The following is an 18,742-nucleotide window of genomic DNA, read 5'->3' on the forward strand; positions in this document are numbered from 1 at the left end:
GGGCCAAGGTGGGGGCAGGGCGGGATGGAATACCACACAGCGATCCTGGCAGCACAATCTGAAGGAGCCCGCACCCCTCCGCAGGAATCCTCAGACCTGCCTGGAGGCCAGAGTCTGACCCCTTTGGGTGGATGGCCTTAGAACAGGAGCAGGACACCTGAGAACACTAAGGCAAACTTGGGAGACACAGGGACCAGGGAACCGACACAAGCCTGCAGAGGGAAGTGGGGGTAGGGGGGTCTGTGCTCTCTTCCAGGGCAGGTTGCCCCAGGGTCCGCATTCACTCACCAGTTCAGATGGAATGTCAGGGCACAGGATCAGGGATTCCAGGCAGCCCAGGGTCGCAGCCCAGACAAAAGGGCCAAGGTGGGGGCAGGGCGGGATGGAATACCACACAGCGAACCTGGCAGCACAATCTGAAGGAGCCCGCACCCCTCCGCAGGAATCCTCAGACCTGCCTGGGGGCCAGAGTCTGACCCCTTTGGGTGGATGGCCTTAGAACAGGAGCAGGACATCTGAGAACACTAAGGCAAACTTGGGAGACACAGGGACCAGGGAACCGACACAAGCCTGCAGAGGGAAGTGGGGGTAGGGGGGTCTGTGCTCACTTCCAGGGCAGGTTGCCCCAGGGTCCGCATTCACTCACCAGTTCAGATGGAATGTCAGGGCACAGGATCAGGGATTCCAGGCAGCCCAGGGTCGCAGCCCAGACAGAAGGGCCAAGGTGGGGGCAGGGCGGGATGGAATACCACACAGCGAACCTGGCAGCACAATCTGAAGGAGCCCGCACCCCTCCGCAGGAATCCTCAGACCTGCCTGGAGGCCAGAGTCTGACCCCTTTGGGTGGATGGCCTTAGAACAGGAGCAGGACACCTGAGAACACTAAGGAAAACTTGGGAGACACAGGGAACGGAGAACCGACACACGCCTGCAGAGGGAAGTGGGGGTAGGGGGGTCTGTGCTCTCTTCCAGGGCAGGTTGCCCCAGGGTCCGCATTCACTCACCAGTTCAGATGGAATGTCAGGGCACAGGATCAGGGATTCCAGGCAGCCCAGGGTCGCAGCCCAGACAAAAGGGCCAAGGTGGGGGCAGGGCGGGATGGAATACCACACAGCGAACCTGGCAGCACAATCTGAAGGAGCCCGCACCCCTCCGCAGGAATCCTCAGACCTCTATGTTTGATTTGTTGAGAGAAATTTTTTAAAGGCTATTTATATTATATAAAGTTTTTCTTTCTCTTTCAATTACGGCAAATAATTTTTTAGATATTTTAGTCACATTGACCCTCGTTTTCTTTTAGGACTTGGAGTGCATTTCTCCAGTTTCATCTGACCTTCATAGTTTCCATTGGGAAGTCAGCTGTTAAGGTTTTCCTTCATATGTGACTTCTGTCTTTTCTCCAGAAGCTTTCAATACCTTTTATTTATTCAGTATGCTTTGTAGAAGGAAGTGGCGGGGTTGTGTCCCGCCACCCGGCCGCCAGTTAGCTTTACACCCGAAATAATTACACAGAAACTGTATTCTTTTAAATACTGCCTGGCCCATAGTTTCAGCCTCTTATTGGCTAATTCTCACATCTTCCTTTAACCCATATTTAGTAATCTGTGTAGCACCACGAGGTGTGGCTTACCAGAAGAGATCTTAACCTGCATCTCGGAGAGGAGAAGCATGGAGACTCACTATGGCGACTGCCTGAAGCGTCTCCCCAACTCTCCCAGAATTCTGTTCTGTCTACTCCACCTACCTAATTTTCTGTCTCTTAAAGGGCCAAGGCAGTTTTCTTTATTAATAAACCAATGAAAGTAACATAGACAGATAACTCTCCTCCATCAATGCTTAATATTTTAGCTATGATATGCCATGGAGACTTGTCATCTGATTTTGTCTATTTGGGGTCTTCTGTGACTCTCGTATCTGTATAGCTACGTCCTTCCTTAGTTTGGGGTAGTTTTCTTCTATGGTTTTATTCAAGATTTGGTCTCTGACATTGACTTGAGATTTTTCTACCTCCTCTATGCCTGTAATTTGAAGGTTTTTTTTTAATGATACCCCAAATTTCCTGCATGTTCTTTTTCTGTGGTTTAATTTTTCATAGTCTTTGTTTCTTGGTCTGGATCATTTACTTTATATTCAAGTCCTGGTAGTCTGTTTTTTGCTTTGAATTTTTAGTAGATTAAATCCTCTTCAGTGTTTCTGGCTTACTGAATTCTGTTCTCAAGTCCTGGATTATGTTTGTCATTTTCATCAGTCTTATGATTGCGTTTTCTTGGTCATCACTCATGCGTTTATTCTCCTTAATTTCACTGTGCCACTTCCTTATGTTTTCTTTAAACTCTTTGAACTCTTTGATGAATTTTCTGATTTTTTTAAAAAACGTCTATGTCTTAGGGTTCATTTAGGTAATTCTAGTTGGTAAGTATTTCTACAGAACTGGTAGGTTTTTAGAGGGGAGACACTGGCTTGATCTACCATATTGTTGGCATTTTTGCAATGGGATCTGGACATGTAGACTCCTTTGTTACTTTGGTGTCTGATATGAACAGAGATGGTTGGGCTAGAAGAGGGGATGTATGGGTCAAGTTGGGCCTAGAAGTAAACTGCATAGATAGAATGAGGTAATGTGGACACAGAAGATCGGGTTGATGTGCAGGATGTGTTTCCTGGTCCAAGCCCGGAGTGTGAAAGTAGATTCTGGGGGCTGGAGAGGATTTGTGGAGGTAGAGACCAAGCAGACTCACTGAACCCCTGGTGAAGATTGTGCGACATATGGCTGGGTGGAGAGGCTGGGTGTGTTGTGAGAAGTGTCTGTGGGTAGTGGCAGGCATGGTAGGTCCTGGTGGAATCCTCGAGGTTCTGGGGACACAGGCAGAGGTGGAGAGACTAGAATAGGGCACTGGATGTAGGACTCAGGCTAAATCCGGGAGCACTCTGCCCATATCTGCAGTCATCCACCACTGCATCTCTGACCACCGGAGCCTGGGCCCCGGCAGCCTCTGGAAAGATGAGGTTCCCAGCTGTACTGCTCTGCTCTCGAGGTTTTAGCCCATGGAGGAGCATCCAAAGCCCGAACCCCAACCACCAAACCCCAGAGACCCCAGAGCAGTCTCCCCACACCTGCAACCATCCCCCACAGCACCTACAACTACTGGAGCCTTAGCCCAGAATTTATCCCTACTGCTTGAATTTGATTTTCAGAGCCCATTCTCTTTGGAGGGATACCACACTCAGCCTAGATATAGGGGGAAGGGCCTCAAAGTGATGTGTCAGATTTTGTTGACTCACCATGGGAAGCCTTACCATCTCTGAGGAATGGATAGGGGCATGGGGTAAAGGCAAGGTGGGGAGAGTGGGAGGAGGGGAGGGAATGGGAGTGGGATAGTTGTGTAAAATGAGAAAACATTGTTTTAAAAATTAGTTAATTTAATAAAAATTGTAAATGCATTTTGAAAATATTTTATCCTAGCAAACCTCTAACCTGCAGCCCCCGTGGGAAGAATAAATATCCTTTCTCTGTTTCTTATTATTAGTTTGGTTCTTTCAATTGGTTTATTAAGGACAAGTGGCTGGATCCCACTTTGTGGGAAATAGGATTTAACCCCGGAGTCTGGTAACAAGGTTTTAGAAGTGGCTTCCAGAGGGGCTACAAGATGAAAACTTGGTAGCTCTATACTCAGGATAAGTCAACAGCCCCTTTGAAACTCAAATCTAGTTAGAGGTTTTGATGGAACAGAGATTTTGACAGGCCAGCGGCACAAATAAATCCCTTTTCACCCGGAGGGTAGGTATCTTAAGAGAGAAAAACTATTGTTAAAAAGTAATCTACCCTGGGAGACTGAGATCAGGGAATACTCAAAGGTTGGAGAACTTCAATTTGGCCTGCCACTGTCCCTCAGGGAGAGAAGTCACACATAAGTAGTTGGAGAGAGCAGGAGACCGGAAACTGAAAGGTTCAAGGAGCATGAGGCTGGCTAAGGTGAGCAAGTACGTACAGAGAGATAACCCCATCCTCAATGGGCAGGAGCATATTTCATCAACTAAGAATTACCCTGGAGTTGATGGCTAAGTCTAAAGGCAATGAGTTCATCACCTATCTGCCTTTGACCACTGGAGAGTCTGAGAGCTCCGAAATTCCAGGGACGGTACATGATGCTGACACTGGCATTCTTCCAGCAGGGTAATTAAAACTCAGGAATCTTTGGAAGGAAGAAGACAGGGTCTCTGCTGGTACCAATTTGATCTCAGTGCTACAGTTGCTAGACTACCAATGTGCCTGGGAGAAACCTCTCAGTTGAACCTCTTACCCTGGGGGAATATGGGGAGTCTGAGGGGAATCAAAAGAATCTGCCTAGTCCACAGAATGCAGAGCTACTAAGCATGACCAAAAGAGTCCCCTGGTATACAAAGAAAACTAGCTGCTGAAAGACATGTCTGGCTAACATCAAATACTTGTCCAATATGCGTGCAGCAACAAGTTAATCCAAAGGAAAAATAAGAGAACAAACATCCCTCGCCTCCCTCCATGGCCCGTCTATGCAAGACATTTACAGGAGCCGCAGAACAGTGGCTCCTGTACCCCATTTGCCCTGTCATATCTAATAAGAGCTTTAATGTACTTCTGAAACTTCCAACATTTTCATGTGTTATTTCCCTTCACACATTCATCTAGTTTTGTTCATGTATACTATTTTTGGAAAACATGTTTTTATTTTCTTGATTTATTTCTTGAACCCTCTTCCTTCGGCATTTATTAGTATTTTGAAGTTACCTTACTGGCTTTAAAAATACTCCAGATTTTATTTCTTTTTATTATTATTATTATTTTATTTTATTACTTAAAAAATACCAATCCAAATTCCCATCTCCTCCCCTCCTCCCACTTCCCCCACGCACCCTCACCCCCTCCAATTGTAAGAGAGCACAAGACACCCTGCCCTGTGAAAATTCAAGGCCCTCCCCACTACATGCAGGTTGAGCAAGGTGTACATCCAAGGAGAATAGGATCCCCCAAAACAAGTACATGCAGTAGAGACAAATCCCAGTGCCATTGTCATTGGCCTCTCAGTCTGCCCCAAATGTCAACCACATTCAGAGGGACTAGTTTAATACCATGCTCCTTCACTCCCAGTCCAAATACATATCCTCTTTTATTCTTTCTTGTTAGAACGTGGACAGGCATCTAAAAAAAAGACAAAAAAGGAAATAAGATAAAACAAAATCAAACCAACCTGAATAGGAAAGAAAAAACCAGTAAAACAGAGAATCAAAGAAAGGTCACAAGAAATAACTATAAGTGCAGAGACATACATATTGGCACACACATAAATCCCCTAAAAGAATAAAACAGAAACCATACTATATAAACAAAAGACGTGGAGAGTAAGAATTAGTAAAAGTAATATGCTCAGAAAATGCATTATGAGACAAAAAATCCCTCCAAAGCCACCACAGAGTTGTGTGTTGGCCATCTACTTCTATGCATGGGGCCTTATTGTTGTTTGTATACCCAGTCAAATTCCATTGGAAAAAATAATTTTTCCTTTGCTAGTAGTTATCAATTGAAGATAGCTTCTGGGTTAGGGATGGGGGCTTTTCCCTCTTCTTCCTTCATCCCCTCTGCGCTGGGATGCCATTGGGCCCAGACCTGTGCAGACCTTGTGCATGTTGCCATAGTCTCTGTGAGTTCAAATGTGTATTGGTCCTGCTGTGTTAAAAGGCCTTGTTTCCATGGTGTTCTTTATCCCCTCTGGTTCTTGCAATCTTTCCACAGAGTTCCCTGAGGCAAAAAGGAATGGAATTTATGGAGACATTCTGTTTAGGACCAAGGGTTCCAAGGTCTCCCATTCTCTGCACATTGTCCTGATGTGAATCTCTCTATTTAGTCCCATCTCCTGCAGAAGAAAGCTTCTCCTATGATGGATCAATGAATATGGCAGAATGTAATTAGGAGTCATTTTATTGGTATATTCCTTAATGTTAACCAAACCTTATCGTTTGGCTTTCTCCTAGTTCCCTGGCATGTGAACTCTTAGGTTCTTAGGTTCTTGGCCATCTGTGCAGTGTTATGTATGGGTTCCATCTCTCGAATTAATTCTAATCAGATATTGGTTGTTCAGTACCACAAACTCTGTGCCACTATTGCACCAGCATATCTTTCATGCAAGTCAGCATTCTAGACGGAAGGGTTTGTAGCTGGGTTGGTATTTATCTTTTTCGAAGCTTTGCAAGCCTGCACTGCAACTTCCAGTACTGTGAACATTAGTCAGCAGTGGTGATGGCTTTACATAGGCACCAGATCGACTTCTCCATGTTCAATAAGTTGTGTACAAGTTATCTTTAGGAACAGGGCATTACCATCTGTTTATCAGTTTGTGGAGAGCCACCAAAAGCCTCTGCAATAACCTGAGATCCCTCAGGCCAACAGTTCAATTAGACATAATCAATTCCCAGTACTCGAGGCTTCATTTCATGACAAGCAGTGTCCAGTTGGTGCTCTGTCTATCACATTATTTTGTGTAGTGCATTTCATTTATATTTTAGTAAATAAAGCTTGCCTGAAGATCAGAAAAGTAAAACAGCCACACTTGCCAGCCTTATAGCAGGCAGCAATGATAAACACCTTTAATCCCAGTAGCCACACTAGTTTGCCATAGAAACGAGACAGTAGTGGTGTACACCCTTAATCCCAGAACTAGAGAGGATTTTAAAACAGGAGGAGACAGCTCTCAGTCTCATTTTGAGATTCCTGGAGGCAGGATCGCCATTTAGGACTGAGATAGAGGTAAGAGCCAGCGGCTGGCTGCTGTGCTTTTCTGGCCTTCTGACTAAACACCAATATCTGTCTTTGAGTTTTATTAATCATGCATCGATTTGGCAATTCCATTTTGATCACTTTCATATATGTATTTATTTTAGGAAGCTTCTAATGTATTAGGTTTCCACACAACCCCTTGCTGTGGGACAATGGTCTTTTACCCTGTCACTTGTATTATTTTTAATAAAATGCTGATTGGCCAGTAGCCAGGCAGGAAGTATAGGCGGGACGACAGTGACCAGGCAGGGAGTAGAGGTGTGGAAATGAGAATTATGGGAAGAGGAAAGTTTCAATCTGCCACCATCACCCAGATGCAGAGGAAGCCAGACACAGAGCAAGCAAAATGTGACTGCCTCGCTGAAAAAGGTACCCAGCCCCTGGCTAACACATGTGGAAGGACACTTAAAAAAATCCCACACTAGCTCAGAGTTGAGAAATAGACAGTTATTTATTTAGGGGCAGACTCACAAATCAGAATCCTCTGCTGAAACGGAGATCACAAACTGAATTCTGCAGTCGGAAAAGAGAGCCCAGACACATTCTCTACATCGGCGGCATATATAGTATAAGAGGCCACGCCCCAGCGGGCAGGTAACCAGTAACCACTGGCTGTAAGACTTCCTACAGCAAACACAGACAAGTATTATGGGCTAATACAAGTTACAAAAATTAATAAGAAGTCTGAGCTAATAGGCCAATCAGTTTATAAGTAATGTAGACCTCTGTGTGATTTCTTTGGGACTTAACTGCGGGAACGGGGCAGGACAGAAACCTCAGTCAACAACCCCTTCAATGGCCCTATGTTTTTACTGTCCCTCCCTGTATATCCTCCCTTCCACCCTCTTCCCTCATCTTCCCTATTTGATCTTACCACCACAGTCCTCATCTATCTAGAACCATCTATTTTATTTCCCCTTCCTAGGATGATCTAATTCCTTACCCTTGTGGTTGTATGAATAGTAGACTGTTTTTTGAAGACTTAACAGCTAACATACACATAGGCTAATACACACTACATCTGTCTTTTGGGATCTGGGTAAGCTCTCTCAGGATGAATTTTTTTTCTAGCTCCATCCATTGACCTGTGAATTTCGTGATTTCATTTTTTAAGCAAATGCCTGAAAAAAATTCATTTCTTTATCCATCCAGCCATCGGTTATTGAGTATTTCCAATTTCAGCCTATTATGAAAAGGCGGAAATAAAATGGCTGAGCAAATGTTTCTGTAGTAGGATGTATAGGCCTTTGGGTTTATGCCTAAGAGTAGTATAGCAGGATCTTGATGTAAATCAGTTCCCAGCTTGTTGAGGAATCCCACACTCCTCTCTCTCAGCTTTAGCACACCATCTGGTATAGATCCGCATTTAAATGGAACCTCAAGAAACTGAAAAGCTTCTGTATAGCAAAGGACACTATCATACAAACACAGTAGGACAGTAGGGCATACACAGATGAACTCACAGAGACTGGGAGGCATGCACACAGCCTGCACAGATCTGCACCAGATGGGGTCCCAGAGCTGAATGGAGAAGTCAATACCTGCTCCCATCCCTAACCCAGAAGCAATCTCCAGTTGATAACCACTTCCAAATGAAAGTTTTGTTTCCTCCAAAGTAAGTCTCCCTGGGGAAACAAACTACTCTTAAGGGTAGGATGCACGCCCAGCAGTCGATGGCCAACAGAAATTGAACTCAATGACATCTTTGGAGCTTCCTTGTATCATAATGCCATTTCAGAGTTTTTTAATTTTTCTTAATTTAATTTTTAAATTTTCATTTTAACTGTTCTCCTTTTTCCTCTTTATTGAAAATACTTTTTTTCACATAATATATCCTGATTATGGATTCCCTTCTCCTCCACCTACTCCTCCAAGTTCCTCCCCACATCCCCTCCATTCCAGATCTACTCACTTTCTGTCTCTTGTTAGAAAAGAACTGGCTTCCTAAGGGATAAAAACAAAACGTGACAAAATAAAATATAGTAAGATAAAGCAAAAAGTATCATATCAAAGTTAGACGTGGCAATCCAACAGGAGGAAAAGAGTTCCAGAAGCAAGCACAAGAGTCAGAGACCCACTTATGCTCGCACTCACGAGTCCATGAAATACTAACTTGACAGCTATAATATATCCACAAAGGACCTGGTGCAGACCCATACAAGTGCTGCGCTTGCTGCTTCAGTTTCAGTAAGTTCTTATCTGCCTTGCTTAATCGATTAAAGGGGCCTTGTTCTGCAGGTGTCTTCCATTTGCTCTGGCTCTTACATTCTTTCAGTCTCCTCTTCCAAGGAGTTACCTGAGCTCTGCAGTGAGGGATTTGATGAGACCTCCTATTTAGACTCTCTTCTCTCTGTCTCTGTCTCTGTCTCTGTCTCTCTCTCTCTCTCTCTCTCTCTCTCTCTCTCTCTCTCTCTCTCTCTCTCTTTGTGTGTGTGTGTGTGTGTGTATAATATCTGGCTGTGGATCTTGGCATCTGTTCTGAGCTGCTGCTTCAAGAAGGCTCTCTAATGATGACTGAATGAAGCATTGCTCATACTTGTCTTTCTGGGTCTGGATTACCTCACTCAGGATAATTTTTCCTAGTTTGATCCATTTGCCTGCACATTTCATAGCATCATTCTTTTTTTAATTGCTGAGTAATACCTCATTGTGTAAATGTACCACATTTTCTTTATCTATTTTCCAGTTGACGGCCATCGAGTTTGTTACCAGTTTCTCGCTATTATGAACAGAGCAACAACCAACAACAGTTGAGCAAGTGTCCTTAGGGTAGGATGGAGCTTCCTTTGGGTATATGCCCAAGAGTGGTTATAGTTGGCTCTTGAGCTAGATCGGTTCTCAACTTTCTGAGAAACTCCCACATTGATTTCCATAGTGACTATACATGCTTGCATTTCCACCAGCAATGATGGAGTGTTCCCCATGCTTCGTATCCCCTCCAGCATGAGCTGTCACTCGGGCTTCTGATCTTAGCCATTCTGACAGTTGTCAGATGAAATCTCAGAGTCATTTTGATTTGCATTTCCCTGATTGCTAAGGATGTTGAACATTTCTTTAAGTTTTTCTCAGCCATTTGAGTTTCCTCTATTAAGAATTCTCTTTTTAAAGCCACAGAGCTGGGGATGTGGCTGACAGGACACAAAATCAGCATACAAGAATGGGTTTTCTATACACATAACAAACTTACTGAGAAATAAATCAAAAGCTCATTTAAAGTAGCTTTAAATAATGAAATACCTAGACACAGGCCTAACCTAGCCAAGGATGTAAACCAATAACAGTGAAGAAAGAAATGGAAGGCTTTCAAGATAGGGAACACTTACATGTGCATGGATTCAGAAAATTAATACTGTGGAAAAGACTATACTACTGAAAGTAGTTACTAGATTCAACCTCTCATCATCAAAATTCCAGTAACTTTTTTTGTACAACTAGGAAAAACACACTTGAATTAACATGGAAGAAGACAAGCCAATGCATAGTCAACAGTTAAATAATAATTTAAAGAGCAATGTTAGAAGTGTTCTAATACCTAATATTGAACTATACTACAGAGCCCAAATAACAGAGTATAGTGTGCACAAAACAACACATAACCAGTTGGTTAGAATACAGGACCCAGAAATAAATCAAATCCTTCTCAAAGATGTGTGAAACATATATTTACAAAAACAGTTTCTTCAACAAATAGAGTTGGGAAAATAGGACATCCACATGCAAAGAATAAAAATGCATAAAAATCAATGCAAAATAGAACCAAAGACTTTAATATGAAAATTTGAACCTACATGAGGGAAACATAAATTAAACAGTAATGGCCAATATATATTTCAAAAAACGTTTGACATCCTTACCCATCAGAGAAATGCAAATTAAAACTGCATTGAAGCCCTATCTTACCTGACTCAGAATGATTGTCATTGTTGTGTGTTAAGTCTTTTCCTGGGGAGAAGTGACACACAGTCCAGATAGAAAGCCCATGACAGAGAAAGTTATGGATATTACTAAAGTCCAACTTGCTATACCTATGAGTTGTATTGGGGTTACTCACAGGAATACGGATCAGAAGTTACTTACAGGAACAGAAATGACTCAAAAACAGCTGCATAGCCAAAGTCCACCCCAGCATTGGTGACAGCTCACAAGTGATGTGGGAGAGTCTTCTGTTTGTGTTGATTTCATTCGTTAAAGAAACTGCCTTGGCCCATTTAATAGGCCAGCCCTTATGTGGGTGGAGTAGACAGAACAGGAAGAAGGAAGTGAGGTAGATGGCTCAGACAGATGCCATACCTCTCCTCTCTGAGCCAGATGCAATGAAACTCTGTCCCAAGATGGACATACGCTAGAATCTTCCCAGTAAGGCACCACTTCGTGGTGCTACACAGATTATTAGATATGGGTTAATCAAGATGTGAGTAAGAGGCTGAAACTAATAGGCCAGGCAGTGTTTAAATGAATGCAGTTTGTGTGTTGTTATTTCGGGGCATAAGCTAGCCGGTGGCTGGGAGCCGCGCGGGATGAAAAGCAGGCCTGCCCGCAGCCCCTCACTACACACAATACTGGGAATCAGGAGCACACTGCACAGCCTGAAGGCAGCTTAGCAGGGTGGAGGGTGTCCTTTCCAGGTACCTCATTTGCTCTAAACCTTTTGCAGACAACCTGGCGTGTTGCAGCTTTTTTTTCAGGCTGTTGGTCAGCTCTCAGAGTCTTCTTGGCAGTTTGGCTTGTTTACTCTTGGGAAGAGGGGCCTTGGGGGATCCGGTCAGTTTCAGGGACTTCCTGAAGCTATTTTGAGTTGTTTACTTTCTGTTTTAGGGAGCTTCCCTGGGGGGATGGAATGTTTCGATCTCCGTGGTAGGTGCTACACTATAATCAAAGAGCCCCAATGTATGAAATACTGGTGAGGATGTGGAGAAAGAACCTTCATGGGTTGCCCTGGAAGCTATAAACTAGTATATCTGCTTTTGAAATCAGTAGGAATTCTCCTCAAAACGTGAAAAACAGAACTGGAGAGATAGCTGAGCGGTTTAGGGCACTTGTTGCCTTACAGAGGACCCAAGTTTGTTTTCCAGCCCCCACATACATGGTCCTCACAACCATTCTAAAAATCCAGTTCTAAGGAACTCTAATTCGCCCTCTTCTGGATTCTGTGGGCATCAGGTGAAAGGAAAAGGATGGGCTCAATACGTCCAAGACCAAATTCTCAGCATAAAGGAGAATAATTTGCCCCAGAGGGACAGAGGACAGAGGGCAGGGAATAAGAGACAAAGACAGGAGATAGAAGAAGAGGGAGAAAAGGAAGGGAAAGGGAACAAGGAAAGGGGGCAGAGATATTTGTTGGGGAGCGGGCAAGACAAAGGACTGCTTCTGGATAGAGAGGAGACAGATGTGGCCCATAGGAAAATGGGGTTTATAAAGGTACAAAAAGAAACTCCATGTTAGGATCAGGTATTTAATTTTAATTGGGCATGTTAATTAGGTGAACAAAAGGGGGTTTTTAATTGTTGGACTTCAATACTTTGATAGCTGGATCTTGGTAGTTAGCCTCAGGAGGAGGAAGTGGCCAAATAAGGTGACTAGCTTTAGGGATGTAATTTAATGGTTTTTAGCATGGCAAAAGGAATTGGGGAGAAAGGCAAGGCCTGCCAGTACCATGCTCGCCATGCTCGTGCTGGCCAGAATCCCCTCACCAGGCACACACTGATATTATATAAACCAGAGAAATTAATGAAAGAGAAACTAATTTGGAACTATGCTCATGTATTTATATTGACATCCAATTTTTAAAAATGTCAAATGCCATTCAGCAGTCCAACAATATCTTTAATGGCTAATTGTGCCAAAATAATTACATAACCATATGCAATAAAACAAGCTTCAGTATACCATCTGCCTTGTGTAAAATTAATTGCCTGTTGTAGACTAAACGTATTAGCTAGCATTCTTAATATTCTAGAAGACAATATTGGAAAAACCTCTGTGATCTTGGTTTAGGAAAAACATTTATTAGATCATAATCCATAAAAATAAACTGATTAACTGGACTTCATCAAAACTATGAGCTTCTTTTTGCAGGACACACAACCAAGAGGCTGGAAGAAAGATAATATGATGTTACAAGATTTATATCCTGCCTATATAAAGCTTCACACAGTTATCTGGATCTCCAGAATATATAAATTGAATTTTAGTAATCTAATTTTTCAAAGTGGGTGAAATATTTAAGTGGGTGAAATATTTGCATAGACATTTCACCCACAAAGGCATTGGATGGCAGACACTATGCATCTAAAATATGCTCAAACTCGTTCTTTATTGGAGAATTGAAAAGTACAAGCATTGGGTGTGTTTTCCATCACACACCAGTCCCATCTGCTAAAACTGACACAGCAGCCTGTATCAAAGGTTGGCAAGAATGTGGTCCAACTGGAACGCTCATATACTGTCCATGGAAACGTAAAATGTCAAAGATTTGGGAAGCCAGCCATTTGTTAAAATTTTAATATATGTCTGCCATATAAGCCAGACATTCCCCACTTTTCTCATCCGAGAAAAGTAAAAGTGCATATCCAGACAATGATTTGTATGTAAACATTTGTATCACCTTCCTCCCCAACTTCCTATCTCCTTCCTTTTCTCCCCCTCCACATGACATTTTCTCAGGCTGGGTTTGAACTCCTGAACTCAAGTCAATCCATCTGCTTCAGCCCCTGCCCTCGCTAGGCCCAGGACCTGATTCTTTCTGTCCTTCATTATGCTATGAGTACACCTGCCTGCTAACGCACAACAGATGGCATGGAGATAACACTGGGCACAGTCTGTGGAGCACCTCACAGGGAGAATAGTAGACAAAAGTGAGTGACCACCAGGAAAGGACAGATAGCATTTGGGGCATTTATCATGTGTTTGGTGAGGGAGAACTTGAAGTGGATCTTATTCAGAACTAGTTGGCCCCAAACTCTGGGGGATCCCGGGTCTAAGGTCCTGAGTTGTTTTTGTCAGACATCTGGGCACAGCTCACACAATTTGGAGTCTTTCAGGCAAACTCGGACAGCACAAAGGTGACTGGGTGAGTGCCTGAGTTGAGCTGTTTAAGGTTGGTGGCATCTCTTCGGCCTTTGTCTGTAAGCTGCTCCAAGGACAACGGGAATTCAGTGCATGGGTTGTTGCCGCATACGCGAACCAATATGGCTCTGGGATGATGTAGCTGGCAAATCATAACCGCAGGAAATAGTGGCTTTCAGATTGGCTGCATCTCCTTTATGAGGTGCAGGTGCAACCACTGGCCCACATCCTAGCTGCAGAGAACTCTATCCTTCTTGAAAGCTGTCTTCATGTCCTGGCAATCAGACTCATTGTGGAGTCTCTCAGGGGGAGTCCTTCAGATCAAAAAATCATGTCACAACAGTATCCCAAGTTTCTTGGTTGTGCTTTGGGAACTGAAACCTGTCTGCTACAGGTAGAGCCAGCTTTGAACTGGAGTTGCTAATGTCTAAGCCTGACCTATTGGAACGTCTTTGCTGCTTGCATAGTATCTTTCTAAGTCATGCACTGGACTACAGATTCTGCACAGTGATGGACTCATCATCACCTTGCACAGGAAACCCTTACTTCTGACCTGAAATTTCATCACTTTTTATGGGTTGGGGAAGGCTGTAGAGAGGCAAGTATAATGTCATCTCTTCATATGAGAAAAAATATTTCTGTATTCAGGATGACACTGTCCAATACTAGCTTATTGCCTTAGATCTTACTGCAGAAAACAAGGATGTTCTAGTACTACAAAGCTCCCCCTACAGCAATAAGGCCTGGTGGGGCCACAAACTACACAGCTCCCAGATCTTACTCTTACTGATGGTAGCAGAGCCAAGGGTGGTGAGGCCTTTGGGTCCAGGTTCTTCTGTGGGCTAGCAGGTGAGGCAGGTAACAGACAGACTGTTGACTTCACAGAGTAGTAAAAGTAGAAATCAGCTCCTTTTGTTACCTTGCAGCAACTTGATTTGCAATAGCCCAGATCTGTAAATAATTCAAATGCTTATCATAACGTGAGCAGATACTGTTTAATCAATACAATACAGTGCTATAATATCCAAAAAGGAATGAAGTATCAATGTATGTTGCAATATAAATGAACCCCCCCACCAAATGATTATACTTGTATCTTTAAGAAGCAAGGGAGAAGCAGAGCAGTGGTGGCACATGCCTTTAATCCTAGCATTAAGAAGGCAGAGGCACATGGATCTCTTAGTTTGAAGTTAGCCTTGTCTACAGAGCAAGTTACAGGACAGGCTCCAAAGATACAAAGAGAAAACCCAGGGAAAAAGAAGCCAGGAAGAAATAATACTCTACCATTCTGTTTAAGTAAGACCTGGGAAATGTAAATCAATATGTATCAATAGAGTAAGACCAGTCAGGGGCAAGAGTGGTGTATTGGTTAATTCCTTCATTGTTATAATCCCTACTTCCCCCTCCTCCTCAACTTAAGAGAACAGAACTGTTTTGGCTCATTGTTTGAGAGGATAGTGCTCACTGTCGTGAGGAGGGCATGGTAGCAGTCAGCTCCATAGCAGCTGTTTATCCACATCTCACTAGGCCAGAAAGCAGAGAGAAAGAAGGTGGCTAGATTATCAGCCTCAAGGCTCACCCCCCCAGGGACCTACTTCCTGCAAGTAGACACCTCCTCTTAAAGAGGACACTCCACCAGCACCAGCTGAATCCATGTGGTCTAAATACAGGAGCTTGTGGGGGGACATTCCACATTCAAATAAGGATAAGTGAGAATGAGTAGTTACTAAAGGGTCCATAGAAATTTTGGAAATGGTAAATATACATTCTTTGTTTCACTTGTGAAGATAGTTTCATAATTATGAATATATGTATATTATATAAGGCAATTTTGCTGGAGGAGGGAGCCGCTTGTTGGTTCTCAACCACTTAGCCCCAAAATAATCACACAGAAACTGTATTATTTAAAACACTACTTGGCCCATTAGCTCTAGCTTATTATTAGCTAACTCTTACATATTAATTTAACCCATTTCTGTTAATCTGTGTATCGCCACATGGCTGTGGCTTACCAGCTAAAGTTCCAGCATCTGTCTCCAGGCAGGCTACATGGTGTCTCCTGACTATGCCCTTCTTTTTCCCAGCATTCAATTTAGTTTTTCCCGCCTACCTAAGTTCTGCCCTATCATCAGGCCAAGGCAGTTCTTTATTCATTAACCAATAAAAGCAACACATAGACAGAATGACCTCACACACCACAATTTATTAGAATGTATAGTGACAATAATCTCAGGTTTTGCTGCTGACCAAAAGGTGTCCATTTGTTTTAGTTTTCCTCTTTCACATCCCATATGATATTTCTATTATACTCTGCCAAAATCTTGGCTCAGTGATTTCTGCCTTTATATTCCATAAAAATCTCAATTTTAATTTTTAATGGATCTCATAACTTAGTGGTCATATCTTTACCGACTTACCATAGCTTCTCAGCACACATACATTCGGGAAGTAGAAATAGTAAGAGACATGTTGGTAATTTCTGTGGGATCCAGACATAATATTTTTGGTCCTAATTATTAGTGACTATCTCTTCTACTTCCCTTTTTAGTAGTTGAGTCAATCACCATGACAGCAGAGCAATGTCTCTTTCTTTTTTGTTGGTGCACTATGAGATATGCCTGATTCATCATGGAACAGTCTCAGTTCACAATTTATCCTAGTCATGATCTTTATCCCTTGTTGAACAATTGCTTTCTTAGGCACAAGGATCTGCAAATTCATAAAGACTGAGGTATCTGGGAAAACAAGCAAATACAAAATTACACAAAGGTGGGTGGTGAGGGCGCTAAAATTGCTTGCCATACATAAGGTTGAAGGATGACCTGAGTCTGGTACACACTGGGGAAGGAGAGAACTGATTGCTGAAATTTGTTCTCTGATTTCCACATACATTCCATGGCATGCACACACTTGCACTCATATACCTCATGCATGCTGAAACTGAAGGTAATAAGCATAAGAACCAAAAGCTAAAAATTACTTATACATATGCATAGAAGGAATGGCGTGCTGTGTCCTGCCACCTGGCTAGCTTTGCCCAAAATAATTACACGAAACTGTATTCATTTAAATACTGCCTGGCCCCTGGCCCGTTATTTGTAGCTTCTTATTGGTTGATTCTCATATCATGCTTTAACCCATATTTAGTAATTTATATAGCACCACGAGGGGTAGCTTACCAGGAAAGATCTTAACCTGCCTCCATCTCGGAGAAGAGAAGCATGGCGACTGCATATGGTGACTGCCTGAAGCATCTCCCCAACTCTGCTTCCTTTTTCCCACAATTCTGTTCTGTCTACTCCACCTACCTAATTTTCTGTCTCTTAAAGGGCCAAGGCAGTATCTTTATTAATAATGAAAGTAACACATAAACACTCCTCTATCACATATGTACGTATACTTGAAACTAGATGCAATATTGAGGTGGCCACTGTGGGAAGATCTAATCTTGTATTTGAACACTGATCTGATAGGCTAGTTTGGAGCTAGACTTGACCCTTCTGAAGTTCGTCCTCCATTCTTTCATTTGGGTGATGGAGCAAATAGGTAGACCAGTGACTTCTGTAAATTTGCATCCATTGTCATTCTTCTCTCCCTATAAAAACATGTTCATTGGTCAGAATTGATATTTTATGAAGTGGCACAATGAACATATGTCATTAAGGGTTCTCTCTCAGAGCTGACGGAATGTATATATTAAAAGGGGATTATGATACAGTCTGGGCAGCCAAACAGTGGTCGTCAGTACACCAGAGAGATAGCAAATCCAGCTGCTTCTCAGTCCACAAGGCTGGACGAGTCAGCAATTCCAATCTGGAGACCAACTGGGCTTCAGTTCATACTGAAAGATAGAAGCTGGGCTCTTTTATCAGCAAAGGATGACAGCAGCAGTGGCAGCAGTGACAGTTTCATCAGTGGCTACAACAGCAACAGGAATGGATGAAGAAACTCATGAGCAGGGTCGATAAGCTTACCAGTGAGATGTGAAGGCAAGCAGGCAAAAGCTTTCCCCTTAGAACTTATGCCTATATTGCACTGGAAGGTGCATTCATATTTAGTAGGGGTGTTGTCCACTTCAGTTAACTCTGTCTCTCTGTCTCTGTCTCTGTCTCTCTCTCTCTCTCTCACACACACACAAACACACGCACACACCCATACCCACACATCCCTTACAGATGTGTGCAGAGACTTGTCCCTTAGTTGATTCCAGATCCAGTCAAGTTGGTTCACTGAAATTTGCACCACACATGCAGTGATTATTTTAAGTGAAGGTGAATCATTATCTAGAATATGTATCTGATTCTGTGAGAAGATATCATTTTCATATGATAGAATCAGTTTGCCTCCAGATGACTGTTTTGTCCCCGGAAGAATGGTATTACATTAGAGATGATCATGAGGAACCTTCCATGTAATCATGGGAGGTCAAGTATATTAGTCACAGGATTAACCTTGTCAGATGAAATCTTTGATCTTGACAAAAAAAAAAAAGCTTAGCCTCTTCCACCATTGACATTGGCACTTTATACAAGGCCCATTGGCAACCTTCAGACTGCCACTGAGAAACACACTGACACTCATATCATGTTATCTTGTCTACCTTATCATCATCATCTTGCAGGACTTGTCCTGTGGCTGGAAGTTAATTAAATAGAATCCTATGTCCCCACACTCCTGCACTGCTGACGGGAGTGTAAGCTGGTACAGCCTCTTTGGATATCAGTATGGTGAGTTCTCAGAAAATTATAAAACAACCTTCCTCCAAGACCCAGCAATACCGCTTTTGGGTATATATCCAAAGGATGCTCAATCGTGCCACAAGGACATGTGCTCAACTATGTTCATAGCAGCATTGTTTGTTATAGCCAG

General features: G+C 42.9%; 1 pseudogene; it reads right to left on the minus strand.

Moving 5' to 3' along the window:
- LOC119804457 overlaps positions 1–15,528 on the minus strand; it is a 54,691-nt pseudogene extending 39,163 nt beyond the window's left edge.
- Positions 15,529–18,742: the final 3,214 nt, after the last annotated feature.

The sequence above is a fragment of the Arvicola amphibius genome, chromosome X, assembly GCF_903992535.2.
Source record: "Arvicola amphibius chromosome X, mArvAmp1.2, whole genome shotgun sequence".
NCBI classification, from domain to species: Eukaryota; Metazoa; Chordata; class Mammalia; order Rodentia; family Cricetidae; genus Arvicola; species Arvicola amphibius.